This window comes from Chiloscyllium plagiosum, chromosome 35, assembly GCF_004010195.1.
Source record: "Chiloscyllium plagiosum isolate BGI_BamShark_2017 chromosome 35, ASM401019v2, whole genome shotgun sequence".
Lineage (NCBI taxonomy): Eukaryota > Metazoa > Chordata > Chondrichthyes > Orectolobiformes > Hemiscylliidae > Chiloscyllium > Chiloscyllium plagiosum.
The window spans coordinates 23,776,435-23,793,171 of record NC_057744.1 but is presented as its reverse complement, the minus strand read 5'-3'; the positions used below and the strand labels follow the sequence as shown (position 1 = coordinate 23,793,171).

The following is a 16,737-nucleotide window of genomic DNA, read 5'->3' as shown; positions in this document are numbered from 1 at the left end:
ACTACGTTAGGTGAAGAGGAGACGGAAACGTGTTTCATTGGTTTCCTGATGGTTTTCAACATGCAGTGTGGTGGAAATATTCAAAAAATGTCTTTCACACAAAACCCATTGTTTGTGGATTTATTTAATTGTCTATTAAAGTGAAGTAACAGTAAATTATTAGGAAATAATTTATTTACAAGAAAGCATTTAAAAGTCATATTTTATTTTGTTCTTTATCATCACAAATTAGAAATCAGATCAAGTGATTCTTCAGTCAACAGCCTGTTATTACTACCAAATAAGTTGCCCTCTTTTGAAGACTTACAGAAGGAACACTTGAAAAGAAAAGATAAAAGTCCACTTTTCCGGCCCTTAAACATCCTGGTGGTCATGTGATATAGTAACAATGAAGCGATAACTAATGAAGGTTATCAATATTTATCAATTGGTCTACAGCAGATCCAAACATGGGTCAAGTGGAATCCCAGGTGGTGGAAAGTTTTGCAAATAATATACTGTCTTTCTTTTTCCTTGGAAGGGCTCTCTTCCATTGTGATTGATCATTCTACCATCAGCTTTTTTCTTCTCTCCCCTTCCACTGTCTTTATTTCCCCTCCTCCAACCAGTATTCAGTGGGTCATCCTGCCTTTCATCCCCTTCAAACATGAACATTACCAAATGTATTTTCTGCTGCCCTCCCCTTTTAGCACTCAGATGAACGTTTGGCTCTGTGACACGTGGTTCACTGTTTATTACATCAATGGTCCCCTTCTCTTCTCAAGAATCCCTCCCATGCAAGCACAGGAGCCGTCGTCCCTCACCTTTTCCCTCCTCCTCCTTTCACTCTCTTCAGAGCTCCTAGAACTCTATTCATCTGATGCGGTGTTGTACTTCTTTCAGTTGACTGTACTGTAACCATTGCTCACAATGTGTTGTCTTCTATATTAGACAGGTCAATATAACTTGAGTAATTGCTGTGCAGAATATTATTATTCAATTTGTAAGCATGACCCCAAGCTTCTGGTCATTTGGCACATTACCTATACTCCTAACCCCACTTTGACATCCCCATTTCTGGTTGCCCGTATTTTTGAAATGAATTAAACCAAAGATTTGAGAAACCACATCTTATTGTTTTATTTGCCACTTTACATCCTTTCAGACTCAACACTGCATTCAATGACTTCAAATGTTAATCACTGTTCTCATATTTCCAGCCACATAACCATTGCAAATTCAAACTTTGCAACTATAATGAAGCCGAGAAGTGATGATGATCAGCCATGATTTTATTGAATGGAGAGCAGGCTTTAAGGTCTGATTCTATAAGACAAGGACCTGAGCCTGTAGGGTAGCCTTTGTATACATAGTTATTAAAGGTTATAGCTGTTAATCCACATAGGTGTGGACTCAGCCTTCTGTATGGCTTAAGTATGTTCACATCGGTGATCTTATTACAGCAAGCAATGTATTACAGAACAGTAAGGCTACTTTTGCTATTGTGGTACAGGCATAGATCCTCCAATTACACTTATAATCAGTTGTGATCCCCAAGGTATTGCTGGTAAGGGGCTTTGAGATGAATTGTGTTTGAGTTCAGTATGAACTGGTTGTACTTTCTACTGGTAGAGATTATCATTAGTAGGAATGCTGTGCAATCAAATATTACCTTTCACTTGTCAGCCCAAGCTATCCAAATCCTCCTGCAGATAAGCATGAACAACAACATTGTCAGAGAGACATAGATGCTAAGATAGATTTTTAATGACCAAGAGAAAGCGGTGATATTTGGGAACGGCTTTTCCACATTGCCTTTAGCTAATGCCCATGACAATAAGCTACTTCGCAATAAAAATAAATGTGGTAGTCACACACGCTGCTGATCAGTTCAGTTTCTCTTGTGTTTAAATTCTGAGTTCAAACCCATTTTTAATGGCCAGCATCTTAGTAAACAAAGCGTTCCATCTGCCCATGCTGAATTTATTGATCTGCTCCTATTGGAACTGTGATCTGCTGGAGTTTAAAAAAACGGAATGAAACAAATCTTGTACAGCTTACCACAACAGAACTGCTCATGTTTGTGTTTAATCCATAGATGCAGAAAGCTGGTTTTGATGGAACACAGACCAAAAAGGCCTGCTGTGCGACACACAAAAACATTGCAAAGCAATCAATGCAGCCTATTATGGCTTAAGGAGATGATGATTGAGCTGTGCAATCTCACAACAGTCAACTCATCACAAACACACAGCTATGTTTCTTCAAATAGCCGTCATTCTCCGTCTGTGTTAGGGCTATTCACAAGAGTACCACATGTTAGCTGAAAAAGTCCTTTTTTCAGCTTTCACCAAAGCTTCTGTGTCACTGGAGTTGCGTTCACGAATTTTTCTAGCTAGCTCATCAAGAGGGGTCCAAAGTGTACAGATTTTTGGTGTATACAATTGAATCTCAATCTGAACTTCCATCCACACATTCATTCCTTTCTGAAACATGCTTCCTTTTAGAGTTGTTTGCAGCTGCCCTCCCTCTGTTTCACCACAGGTGAAATTCTAGTCATCCCTTAATGTTGAAAATATCAAGTTCATTAACCCCCATCTTAGTCCTTTTTGATGTAATTAGATACTGCTTAGAGTCATAGAGATGTACAACATGGAATCAGACCCTTCGGTCCAACCCGTCCATGCCGACCAAACATCCCAACCCAATCCAGTCCTACCTGCCAGCACCCGGCCCATATCCCTCCAAACCCTCCCTATTCATATACCCATCCAAATGCCTTTTGAATGTTGCAATTGTACCAGCCTCCACCACTTCCTATGGCAGCTCGTTCCATACCCGTACCACCCTCTGCGTGAAAAAGTTGCCCCTTGGGTCCCATTTATATCTTTCCCCTCTCACCCTAAACCTATGCCCTCCAGTTCTGGACTCACCGACCCCAGGGAAAGGACTTTGCCTATTTACCCTATCCATCCCCCTCATAATTTTGTAAACCTCTATAAGGTCACCCCTCAGCTTCCGACGCTCCAGGGAAAACAGCCCCAGCCTGTTCAGCCTCTCGCTCTAGCTCAAATCCTCCAACCCTGGCAACATCCTTGTAAATCTTTTCTGAACCCTTTCAAGTTTCACAACATCTTTCCGATAGGAAGGAAATCAGAATTACATGCAATATTCCAACAGTGGCCTAACCAATGTCCTGTACAGCCACAACATGACCTCCCAACTCCTGTACTCAATACTCTGACCAATAAAGGAAAGCATACCAAACACCTTCTTCTCGTGTCTTTATCCACACAAAATTCTCTATTTGTCTGAGCCCTTTTCTGATTGTGCCTCACTAGTTTACACTGAATTTGAGATACACAGCCCCCTCATGGGCTGTGTTGTGGATCTCAGCATTTCACACCAACCCCTGCCCCCATTTCATCAATGTATTCCTCTATCCAGACTTTTCCTAATGATGTTATAGCACCTCTAGAGCAAGTGGGACTTGAACCTAGGCTGCATGGTCCAGAGTAGGGACACCACTAGTGCATCACAAGAGTTCACACAGGTTTCTGTATCTGTTATTTTCTAACTAATCTGATCAGTGATATATACCTCTGGAGCAGATGAGACAAACAATGGAAGAGACACCACCATTGCATCAAACAAATCCCCTATTTAGAGAGATTTTCTCATCAAATTGTTCAGAGATGCTATTATACACCACTGGAACAAATAAGATTGAACCCAGGCCTCCTGGCTCAGACATAGGGACACTACTGCTGCACCACAAGAACCCCCCCCCCCCCCCCCCACTCCCCTATTTGCTCTAAATGTATTCAACACACCTAATATATCAATCAGCTGCTCATCCTTTCCAGCTTTCCTTCATCACTTTAAGCCTTTATGCTTTTGTCATCCTTTCATGAGGTCCTCTAACTCTTCAACCCCTGCTGTGATTTGGTGAAGGCAGCTCTTAAAACCCCTCAAGTTGATCTATTCCTGTGGACAAACTCCTGAGCCTAACATTCCTTAGTCTGTTATTTCTTTACTGGTGGCTTTTTGTGACTGCTATTAAAATGTAAGCTTCTTTTTGAGACAATTCCATCAAACAATAATATACAAATGCCTGAAGTATTCAAGAAAATGGTCATTGTTTTTAGAGAACATAAGAAAACATTGCCCAACCAGAACACCACATATCTTATTGAGGTCAAACATAACTGTGCTGCAGAGAGTACCAAACAAATTCTTCTCAAGATTATTTATATCCTAACAGCACAAATCAAGAGGCTTCCTGTCCAAAGCAGGACTCTTGGTGCCCAGTACCACTGAGCATAAAGTACAGAACATCCTGTTATAGGTTTTAGACCACTGAGGTTGGCATATACTCAGTGCACATTTTGCATGGCCTCCTGTTGCAGAATTGGTACAGAAAAGCAATCTTGTCTGTTTGGAGAACTTTGAGAAAAACACAAGGCAAATTTGAAAGTTGTGTTGCAAATAGCAGCTGCTGTTACATGAGGCACAGCATTTGCTGAGGGTAGACATCTTGAGGAGTCATTGGGCACTCCTCCATGATGCAGTGTGTTCAATAACATTCTGAGTTTGTAAGTTAGAATAATAGAATCTTCAGTTGTGCAAAACATTATAAGATATGATTAATCAGATTCATGAATTAAGTAGAATTAGTTAAGATAGTAAGTGTTCTTAATAAAATAAATTGATGAAAGTGTGAAAGTTTCTTGTTCTAAAGAAGGGTCATTGGATCCGAAATGTTAATTCTGCTTTCTCTCCACAGATGCTGCAGACCTCCTGAGTGTTTACAACAATTTATGTTTATTTTGTTTTCCTTCGAGGCCTAGGTTTATTTGAGTGCTCGCAGCACATGGATTGTCTCTCCCCCTCCATCACTGAAGTAATAGATCACTGAAGACTGATAGCACGGGAGCAAGAATGGAACTGTACTGAGGAAGATTCTGGGTAGAATCTTATAGGTGACTGACTGAAGCAAGGTAATGTGAGATGTGTGGCAGAATCAGGTGACAAGTGAGGTGAGGCCTAGCTCAATGTTGGGAATAATCCACGCCATCTTCTCTGCCTTTTACATGCAGCAGCAAGATTCTCATCAGGCAACAGTGAGTTGTCAATTGACAGTCATTAGTTGTTAAACACCTTGCTGACATGTTTTCGAGATGCCAGTGTTGGACTGGGGTGTACAAAGTTACAAATCACACAACACCAGGTTATAGTCCAACAGGTTTAATTGGAAGCACTAGCTTTTGGAGTGCTGCTCCTTCATCAGGTGGTTGTCACACCTGATGAAGGAGCAGCGCTCCGAAAGCTAGTGCTTCCAATTAAACCTGTCGGACTATAACCTGGTGTTGTGTGATTTTTAACCTTGCTAACAGCCCACTTTCTTTTTGAACATTCAATCTCCCATCTTCATAACCAAACAAATTCAATGTCAGGAAAACTCAGCAAAGAAATCAGAGCCTGCATTTCGCTGCTTTTTCTAATATTCATTCACGGGATGAGGGCTGTGCCAGCATTCATTGCCCACCTCTCATTGCCCTGAGGGTAGTTGAGAGTCATTGCTGTGGGTCTGGAGTCATACGTAAGCCCAACCAGGGGAGAATGGCAGATTTCCTTCCCTAGAGGACTTTTTGAACTAGATGGTTTCTCCCAACAATCAGCAATGGTTTCACAGTCATCAGTAATTTCTTAATTTTAGCTTTTTAAAATTGATTTTAAATTCCACTATCTGACATGGTAGGATACAAATCTTCATCCCCAGAACATTAGTTGAGTTTCTAGATTGATAGTCTTGCAATAATACCACTCGGCCATGGCATTCCCCCATCACTTGCTCCAAATGATCTCCATGTTGTCTGTGAGCAAACTGCAGCCCAGGGATGATTCCCAGGCACTAGCCGCGCAGACCCTTCTTCGCAGACATTGGCATGCAGCATTTAACAACCCCTCTCGACCATCCTGGCACTTCATCAATACACTGGTAGGGTGCTCTGGTGACACAAACGTTCATTGCACACAGCAGCAGCAAATAGCATTGAAAGGCTGCAGTGGGGATACTTTGTATAGAAGCACAGGCACCCATCTCACAGACTGGACCACACTGCAGCTTAAAGCTGCATAGTTATTCTCTTAACACTCTCTCACCTAGCACCTAAATGTAAAGCATCATTGCCTTGCTTTGTCACGTCCGTTAACAAAGTCACACAGCAGGCAACTGCCCTAAGCAAAAATAGAGCTTGCTGGAAGAGCTCAGCAGGTTGACAGCATCTGTGGAGAGAAATCAGAGCTAATGTTTCAGATCTTGCTGGCTACGATCAATTCTGAGGAAGGGTCACTTGACCCGAAATGTTAATTCTGAATTCGCTCCACAGATACTGCCAGACCTGCTGAGTAACTCTATTTTTGTTTTTGGTTAAGAGCATCAGCAATTCTTTCAGTTTTTATTTAAGGCAACTTCCTTTGCTGAGCAGCAGGGGACGCACATCTTGCTGTGTGGCATCATGCTGTGCCTCTCCTGGCAGCATGGTGTGCCAGCAACTTATGCAGTAAACACACAGCTTGTGAATTAAGCAGGCAGCCATGCATCGGACGCCTCAGGGAATAGTCCTTAATGAAGTCTATGGAGACAGCTGCAGACAAGCGATTCAGACATTGTAAGTCAGAGCAGCCTCCAATATCAGATCAGGGATTGGTTGGAGTTATATTACACATGGAGTCAGTGCCTCTGCAGTGCAGAGAATGTGTCTCAGTCAGTCCTTTGGTTCCATAGTGCTTCCAGTGTTTCTTGTTAATGGAGTCTGGGAGATGTCTATCCACCAGTCATGGGTTTGAGTACAGCTTGCCTAGGGTTGTCCAGTCACATTGGTCCCTGAGCCAGTCCACCAAAGTGGGGATGTAAGTACAGCCGTTTTCATGGGATCAAGAGTCAGAGTGTTACTCTCTTCACACTCTAGATAACTTTGCAGAACAAGGGCAGCAGGATTTGAAAAAAGGAGGACATACAGTGAAGCATGGCTGAGCAGTACGTAAAATGGGAGGGAAAGTTGTCAATGGTTAGGAGCACCATGGCTTCAAGGAGTGGCAGTGTATGACCAGACCACGCATGGTCACCTCACCTTCTTTCCCTCTCTCTCCTATTTATCTTATTGTTCCGTAGAGGTAGCAGAGGGAGCTCGCTCAAGTTTAAGCTCATTGACCCTAAGTGTTTGGTGGAGCAGCCCCAGGGTGCTTCTGTGTAGTCAGACCAGATGAGCTGTGGGTTGTCTTTTTAGAGGAAAGTTGAACCTCCTCAGCTTGAACTTCCAATGATCGGTTGGAGGCAGGCAGGGTTGAGGTGGAGGGCCTAGCCACCTTTGCAGTGATCCTGAGTGGAAAGTGTCCAGTGACTTTGTTCCACCTCTGGAATGGTGTCTCCTTACAAGGTCCTGTCTCCTTGTAAGGAGGGGGCACCTGCATTGCAGTCAATGTTTTACAGACCCTGACCCAACTCTGTCACCAAGTCTTCCGTCCTGATGACCAACATGTGCTCATCTCCAGCAATCTCTAGTGGTATTGGGCCTGGCTCTGTGTGACAGCTGCCAACTTGTCCATGATAGCAGTCAGGTGGTTGGATGATTCGCTGCAATGGGGCATTAAGGGCCATTGTGCTCCACATGCTTGTCTGCTGCTCCTGTTCCTCCCTGACTGCTGACACCATAGATTCCTCTCTTGCCTGGGGCTGACTGGTCTCTGGCAATCTGTTGCTGGATCAAAAGTCCTGGAATTCCCATCATAATGGCATTGTGAGCTTACCCACCACATGCTTACTATAGCCGTTCAGGAAGGCAGCTCACCACAAGCATCCACAGGTCAGCTAGGGATGGGCAATAAATGTTGGATCAGCCAATAATGCCCACATCTCATGAGTGAATGAGAAAAGCCCACTTAGTGGAAAAAATATTCTGGAAATGCGTGTGGCAAGATGGAGTTGAAATTGGATGTGAGAATGACCTTTGGGGTGGGGTGGGGTAGATGAGTCTGGTCAGATACAAAGAGAAGACTCACCAGGTCTCGTGACAAACAGCCCTCTAAAGACCATAATACAACTTGGACTTGGCTAAATAAAGTTTTGAGTAATCAATCTTTATTCTTAATTCTGACTGTTTCTGATTCCATATTGGGAAACAGTCCAAATGAACACTATCGATGGGGTGAGGATGAGGTTTAATAATGTCACCCTACCTCTGTGGCTCGAGTCACATAGGCAGAAACAAATATCCATCCCTTTGGGCCTAGAGTTTTCATTCCATTGTCAACAAATGATAGGCATTTAGATACAAGTTACAGCTGTACAAATAACATTATATACTCTTATCAATGATGTAAACTGTTGCAGGCAATTCACATAAATATATCAACCAATCCCAAGAACACTAAGGAGCAGATGTTAGTTGTAATTACATGTGTTTTATTGTAAAGATATGGTTAATAGATCTTAGCATTAGGAAACCTAAATCTAATTCACATTTGTTGGTTCTTGTTTAACTGATATTAAAGAAGCTGCACTGACTTCGAACAATGGTGTTTGAAAGCTTTACTAATTCATTTATATCTGACGGAAAGGCTTTGAAGTTTACAGAGCGTATTTAATGAGTGTAATTAAAAATGACCGTGGCCCCTTTAAGCCAGACAAACTGATAACTTTGTTTTTCAGAAAGAGCAGCTGTTCATGAGCAAGCTAGTTTGCCTGTTACAGAGTCACCCAGCACGGAACACACTGTAGGATCTGGGCCTAAACAGTTTTCACTGCGACTGAATCCAATCACAAATTCAAACCTACTGAACTGTAGGTTTTTCAAATGGTGGATAAGGCTAAATCCTGAAAGGTCTCTTCAAGGCAATGGAGAATCCTGTATTTCGTAATAAACAACAGCAGTGGGAGTGGTGACAGTGAGGATCAGGGGCTGCCAGGCTGGTAAATTTCCCAATTAAATAATTACTTCATGGAATCAGTGGCCTCCATTTTGCAGCATTAGCAGGAGCGATGAGAATGAGGAACTGAGTGAGAGCGGTCAAATTGCACACTGGGAAGGTGAGTGAACTGATATATTTGGGAAGTGGATAGACCCAAGACACTACATGTGTAGTGTCTCCCACCTGCCCGCCTCCTCTAACTAAAAAAAAAAGACCCTATGGTTGTGTTGATAAGGTTTTTCTTTTTCTTTTTCATCATTTGCTGGTAGTGTGGTTGGTAATTTTTAATTTCATTTATCTACTATTTGATATTATGGTTAGACTAAGTTAAACTTAAGAGTAAAACTGGCAGGGGGTTGCAGACCTGTGTTATGCTCCCTTGCTCAATGTGGGAGCTCAGGAACACAGCTGATGTTCCTGACTCCTTCATGTGCAGAAGTGTGTCCAGCTGCAGCTCTTGTTAAGCCTCATGATGGTGCTGGAATTGCAGATGGACTCAGTTTGGAGCATCTGCGATGCTGAGGATATTGTAGATATCACATTTAGCGAGTTGGATGCACTGCAGATTGGGATTGCTGAGGGAGAAAGGGAATGGGTGACCAAAAGGCAGAGAAAGAGCAGGAAGGTAGTGCAGGTATCCCCTGCGTTCATCTCCATCCAAAACAGGTTTGCTGTTTGGGATACTATATGGCTCACCAGGAGAAGGCAGCAATAGCCAGGTTCATGGCACCATGTCTGGCTCTGCTGTACAGAAGGCTGGGAAAAAGAGTGGAAGGGCTATAGACACAGGGGATTCAATTGTAAGGGAAGTAGATAGATGCTTCTGTGGTCAAAAACATGACTCCTGAATGGTATGTTGCCTCTCAGGTGCACAGGTCAGGGATGTCTCGGATTGACTGCAGAATATTCTCAAGGGGGAGGGTGAACAGCTAATTGTCATGGGCATGTAGGCACCAATGATATAGGTAAAAAATGGGATGAGGTCCTACAAGCAAAATTTAGGGAGTTAGAAGCCAAGTTAAAAAGTAGGACCTCAGAGGTAGTAATCTCAGGATTGCGACCAGTACCACACGCTAGTCAGAGTAGAAATGAAAGAATAGGCAGGACGAATGTGTGGCTTGAGAGATGGTGCAAGAGAGAGGGGTTCAGATTTCTGGAAATTCAGACCAGCTCTGGGGGAGGTGGGACTATTACAAATTGGACAGTCTACGCTTGGGCCGGACTGGAATCAATATCCGAGGGAGTGCTTTTGCTAACACTGTAGTGAAGGGTTTAAACGAATGTGACAGGGGGAATCGGACCCAAATGAGGAGGTTAGTGGAAGGTAAGGAGATAGTAACTAAAGCCTGTAAGGAACGAGATAATGAAATCAGCATGATTAAAGGGAAGAGTAGGTCGGGAGCAGATGATGAACGCAAATGGATAGGTGATCTGAGGTGCATTTGTTTTAATGGGAGAAGTGTAATAGGTAAGGCAGATGAACTTAGGGCTTGGATTAGTACTGGTAGTATGATGTTATTGTTATTATGATACTTGGGTGAGGGAAGGTCATGATTGGCAACTAAATATCCCAGGATACTGATGCTTCAGGTGGGATAGAGAGGAAAGTAGAAGGGGTGGAGGAGTTGCATTCCTGGACAGAAAGGGTATCACAGCTGTGCTGAAGGAGGACACTATGGAGGACTTGAGCAGTGAGGCAACATGGGCAGAGCTCAGAAATAGGAAGGGCGCGGTAACAATGTTAGGTCTGTACTACAGGCCTCCCAACAGCGAATGTGAGATAAAGGTGCAAATATATAGACATGTTATGGAAAGATGTAGAAACAAAAGGGTGGTTGTGATGGCAGGTTTTAATTTCCAAACATTGACTGGGATTTACTTAGTGTTGGTGGTTTAGATGGAGCATAATTTGGAAGGAGCATCCAGGAGGGTTTTATAGAGCAGTATGTAAATAGGCCAATTCAGTAAGGGGTCAGACTGTACCTGATGTTGGGAAATGAGCCCGGCCAGGTGACTGAAGTTTCAGTAGGGAATTACTTTGGGAATAGTGATCACAATTCTGGTAACTTTTAGAATATTAATGGACAAAGATGAGAGTGACCCTAAAGGAAGAGAGCTAAATTGGAGAAAGGCCAACTATAGCAAATTTTGGCAGGAGCTGGGGAATGTGGATTGGGAGCATCTGTTTGAGGGTAAATCCACATTTGATATGTGGGAGGCTTATAAAGAGAGGTTGATTAGAGTGCAGGACAGACATGTCCCTATGAAAATAAGGGATATAAATGGCAAGATTAAGGAACCATGGATATCAGGTGAAATTGTGAGACTAGCTAAGAGCATTCATAAGGTCTAGGCAACTGAAAACAGACAAAGCTTTGAAAGAATATTGGAAAACTAGGACCAGTCTGTATTGAGGGCTAAAAGGGGTCATGAAATATCTTTAGCAAACAGGGTTAAGGAAAATCTCAAAGCCTTTTATTCTTATATAAGGAGCAAGAGGGTAACTCGAGAAAGGGTCGGCCCACTCAAGGACAAAGGAGGGAAGTTATGTATGGAGTCAAAGAAAATGGTTGAGATTCTCGATGAGTACTTTACGACAGTATTCACTGAGGAGAGGGACATGACGGATGTTGAGGTTAGGGATAGATGATTAATTACTCTAGATCAAGTTGGTATAAAGAGGGGGGGGGAGCTGGTGGCTATTCTAAAAGGCATTAAGGTGGACAAATCCCCAGGTCCGAATGGGATCTATCTCAGGTTACTGAGGGAAGGGAGAGAGGAAATAGCTGTGGCCTTAGCTGATATGTTTTCAGAATCCTTGAACACGGGTGAGGTTCCGGAGGACTGGAGAGTTACTCATGTTGTCCACTTGTTTAAGAAGGGTAGCAAGGATAATCCCAGTAATTATAGATTGGTGAGCCTGATGTCAGTGGTAGGGAAGCTGCTAGAGAAGATACTGAAGGATAAGCTCTATTTACATTTGGAAGAAAATGGGTTTATCAGTGATAGGCAGCATGGTTATGTACAGGGAATATTATTACCACCTTAATAGAATTTTTTGAGGAAGTGACAAAGTTGATTGATGAGGGAAGGGCTGCAGATATCATATACATGAACTTCAGTGAGGTGATGATAAGGTTCCGCCATGGTAAGCTGATGGAGAACGTGAAGTCACATGGGGTCTAGGGATATATTGATAGAGAACTGGCTGGGCAACAGGAGACTGAGAGTAATAGTCGAAGGAAGTTTCTCAAACTGGAGAACTGTGGCCAATGGTGTTACACAGGGATCTATGTTGTTTGTGATATACATAAATGATCTGGAGGAAGTATAGCTGGTCTGATTAACAAGTTTGCAGATTAGATTCCCTATAGTGTGGAAACAAACCCTTCAGCCCTGCAAGTCTATACCGACCCTCCAAACAGCAATCCACCCAGACGCTATATTTACCCCTGACTAATGCACTGAGCACTATGGGCAATTTAGCATGGCCAATTTACCTGACTAGTACACCTTTGGATTGTGGGAGGAAACCAGAGCACCCAGACGAAACCCACGCAGACACGGGGAGAATGTGCAAACTCCACACAGTTGCCCAAGGCTGGAATCGAACCCGGGTCCCTGGCGCTGTGAGGCAGCAGTGCTAACCACTGAGCCACCGTGCTGTTCCTTGGCACTAAGATTGATGGAGTAGCAGATAATGAAGGGGTCTGTCAGAAAATACAGAAGAATATCGATATATTGGGAGAGTTGGGTAGAAAAATGACAGATGGAGTTCAATCCAGACAAATGCGAGGTGATGCATTTTGGAAGATCCAATTCAACAGTGAACTGTCCAGTAAATGGAAAAGCCATGGGGAAAATTGATCTATAGAGAGCTCTGGGTGTTCAAGTCCATTGTACCCTGAAGGTAGCAACACAGGTCAATAAAGTAGTCAAAAAAGCATACGGCATGCTTTCCTTCATCAGACGGGGTATTGAGTACAAGAGTTAGCAGGTCATGTTACAGTTGTATAGGACTTTGGTTCTGCTACATTTAGAATACTGCATACAGTTCTGGTCACCACATTAACAGAAGAATGTGGATGCTTTGGAAAGTGTTCAGAGGAGGCTCATCAGGATGTTGCCTGGTATGGAGAATGCTAGCTATGAGGAGAGGTTGAGTAGATTAGGATTATTTTAATTAGAAAGACGGATGTTGAGTGGGGACCTGAACAAGGTCTACAAAATCATGAGAGGTATAGACAGGGTGGATAGCAAGAAGCTTTCTCCCAGAGTGGGAGACTCAATTACTAGGGATTACGAGGGAAAGTGTTTAAGGGAAATATGCATGGAAAGTTCTTTATGCAGAAGGTGGTGAGTGCCTGGAATGCATTGCCAGTGGAGGTGGTAGAGGAGGGCACAAGAGTGTCATTTAAGATGTACCTGGACAGATACATGAATGAGCAGGGAGCAGAGGGATGCAGATCCTTGGAAAATAGGTGACAGGTTTAGATCAAGGATTTGGATTTGCACAGGCAGAAGGGCCTGTTCCTGTGCTGTAATTTTCTTTGTTTTTTGTTCTTTACTCTCAAAATCTTACAGGAGCAAAAGACTGTTTGACTAGGTGGGATGGAGGGACATGTCACTGGAGGCAGATGATAATACCCCCAGATACAGCAACCTTTTTAAAGCCAAAAATTGAACAGTGAGATGATTTAAAATACCCTGTAGGAAACAGCTCAGCCACTGTATCACCACCACCTGTCAGGTATGGACAGACTACATTAGTCTTGTTATCAGGACAGCTGTATGATAATGGGGATTTTGTCATTAAACACATTGTTCATATGTTAAAATGCAATATACTTATGTTGGCCATAAACAAATGCCAGAAGGTTCGCAGAAATGTCCTTTCCACAGAAATGGCCCTGAGCTTCCAGTTGTCTGTCACTTCAAACACCACCATGTTCCCTGGCCAACATCTCTTGTCTCTGGCTTGCTGCAGTGCTCCAGCGAAGCTCAGTGGAAACTGGAAGAACATTATTTCAGTTTCTTCTTCAATATCGAGTTCAATAACGATACAGCCTGTACACCTTCACTCATGTCTTTATCTCCAAGCTCACACACCAGGCCATGTCATCCCATGGACTGCTACCACACACAAACTGTTGTCAGTTGTTAATAGCCCACATTAAGAGCTATTCATTCTCCCCTGGCTGAACTCTGACCACCCAATTGTTCTCTTTCTCTGTGCTCCATCTCCACATATCATTTAATCCTCTCCCCTTCCCCTACCCCATCTCCGGCATACATACTAATATTTTCTGAGTTATAGCCAGTTATGAAGAAAAATCACTGAATCTGAAATGTTAACTTTGCTTTCTTTCCACAGATGTTGCCACATGTCTGTGGAGAGAAAGCAAATATAACGTTTCACTGCCACATCTGTGGAGATTTTCCAGCATTTTCTGTTTATTTGCCAGAAAGTCTGCTGACTGATTTCATGTCATCACACGTTGGCAAATATAATAAATGCTACAAAAAAAGCATTGAAATGACAGAAGGATGCCAAAATCCTGAACAAATTGAGCTCGACTATCTGCCTGTGCTGCCACCAAGTGTACAAGCCAGTAGCAGCAATTGTATTGACTGCTTAGGATTAGCTTCTTTTCATTGTACAAGAGACAGTCTGTTCATGTGAACTGCATCACGTAAAAAACACCCATATTCTGCCAACATTTATGGGTGTGATCAACAATGTAGTAACCCCCTTTGAATTCACCATCCAATCTGAGCAATGAATTTTCACTCAGCTGAAACTTACATCAGTTTCTATGACTGAGATACAGATAGTTCCTGGGTGTTGTTGCACAACATCTGGTTGTTTGAACAGATGGCAGCTGCATGACTTCAAAAATGTCGCAATTTTTGTAAACCTGATTTATGTGTTTCAATAGCCCAGATATTCTGGTAAACGGGCGGATGAGGAAATATGTTCCTGGCAAATGCATATGAGGTGGATGGGTGTGGGGAGTTAGTTCTTGCTCTTCTGCCTACACTGGCAATGGGTTGAGATATTAACTCAAAGCCATACCTGTGGTGTGCATGCAAATGCAAATGTCCCAGGGCATTATTTCAAAGCAGGGCAGGGGTTCCCAATATCTATCCCTCAATCAACGTCACAAGAGGCAGATTATCTAATCATTACTACATTGTTTATCACACCCTTAAATGTTGATGGAATATGACCATGTATCTATATTGTAACAAACCAAAGTAGAGGCAGAATATTGATACGTTGCCAAGTTAATCAGTCTGGATATTTTCGAACCAACCTATTCAGGTCTGAATATGTCTGAAGCAAGTGGAACTTGAACGCATGGCCTCCTGACTCACAAGTAGAGATGCTACCACTGCATCACTAAACCCTCCCAATTTGACACAGAAATGTGAATTAACCTGTTCAGAGATGTTATTACACATCTTTGGGACAGGTAGGAACTTGAACAGATATCTTCTGACTCAAAGGTAGGGGCATGAGCCTTCCAAACTGCTGTAGATATTTTCTAACCAACCTGCTCAGGGGTTTTATGATACAACTTTGGAGCAGGTGAAGTTGAACCTCCTGATCCAGAGGTAGAGATGCTATCATTTCATCCCAAGAACCCTCCCCAATTTGCTGTTGATATTTTCCAATGAACCAGTTCAGAGATGTTATTCCACTCCACTGGAACAAGTGGGACTTGAACCAGAGTGTCCCTGCTCAGAAGTATGGACACTATCACGGGGCCACAAGAAACCACCTCTCAGAGATTTTCTAGATCAATCTGTAGAGGTGGGTTTTGAACTTTGGTCTCCTTGTCCAGAGGTAGGGTCACTACCATTGCCAGACAAGAAGCCTCCCCAATTTGGTCTATATCATTGATTTGTATAGGATACAGCAAGTGAACTTGTATGTCTAAATAGCTAATTGCTTGTTTAGATTTCTATTTTAAGCCATCTGGCCAGTTTGTCCCATTACATTATATTGTTTATACATATCACAAGTCAAAATGAATATGTCATATAAATGATTCTGTCACCAGCTTAATTGACCTGCTTAAACTTCCACACTGAGATCAGATAGCAAACAAAAGGACAAATAAATGATAACAGTTCTTTAAAATTAACTCACAGCATGTGGTGTCCCTGGCAAGAATTTATTAGCCATAGCTAACAACCGAGAAGTTGCCTAGGTCATTATCTCAGAATGTAAGAACCTTAGAATATCTACAGTGTGGAACCAAGCCATTTGGTCCAACAAGTCCACACTGACCCTCTGAAGAGTAACCCAACCAGAGCCATTCCCCTATCCCCTTACTCTACATTTACCCTAACTAATGCACCTAACCCACACATCTCTGAACACAATGGGCAATTTAGCACGGCCAATTCACCTAACCTGCACATCTTTGGATTGATTTGGAGATGGCTGTGTTGGACTGGGGTGTACAAAGTTAAAAATCACACAACACCAGGTTATAGTCCAACAGGTTTAATTGGAAGCACACTAGCTTTCGGAGCGATGCTCCTTCATCAGGTGATAGTGGAGGGCTCGATCGTAACACATAATTTATAGCAAAAATTTGCAGTGTGATGTAACTGAAATTATACATTGAAAAATTGATTGTCTGTTAAGCCTTTCATCTGTTGGAATACAGTGATAGTTTCACTCCTTTCATGTGTAAATCACAAAACATTTTTTTTAAAGTTGCATTCTCAGGTTAGCTGTTAACAATGATGATAGCTAGACAATATGTTGAA

At 42.6% G+C, this 16,737-nt stretch overlaps 1 long non-coding RNA gene across 2 annotated transcripts in view; it reads left to right on the top strand.

Moving 5' to 3' along the window:
- The first annotated feature begins 8,720 nt into the window (after positions 1–8,720).
- Positions 8,721–16,737, top strand: part of LOC122540705 — a 16,638-nt gene continuing 8,621 nt past the window's right edge. Inside the window, exons 1-2 of one of the 2 annotated variants that reach the window (XR_006309385.1) lie at positions 8,721–9,070; positions 13,537–13,702. This is a non-coding gene — a long non-coding RNA (uncharacterized LOC122540705). The remainder of the gene's footprint in view (positions 9,071–13,536; positions 13,703–16,737) is intronic. The other variant, XR_006309384.1, reaches the window with a different exon arrangement.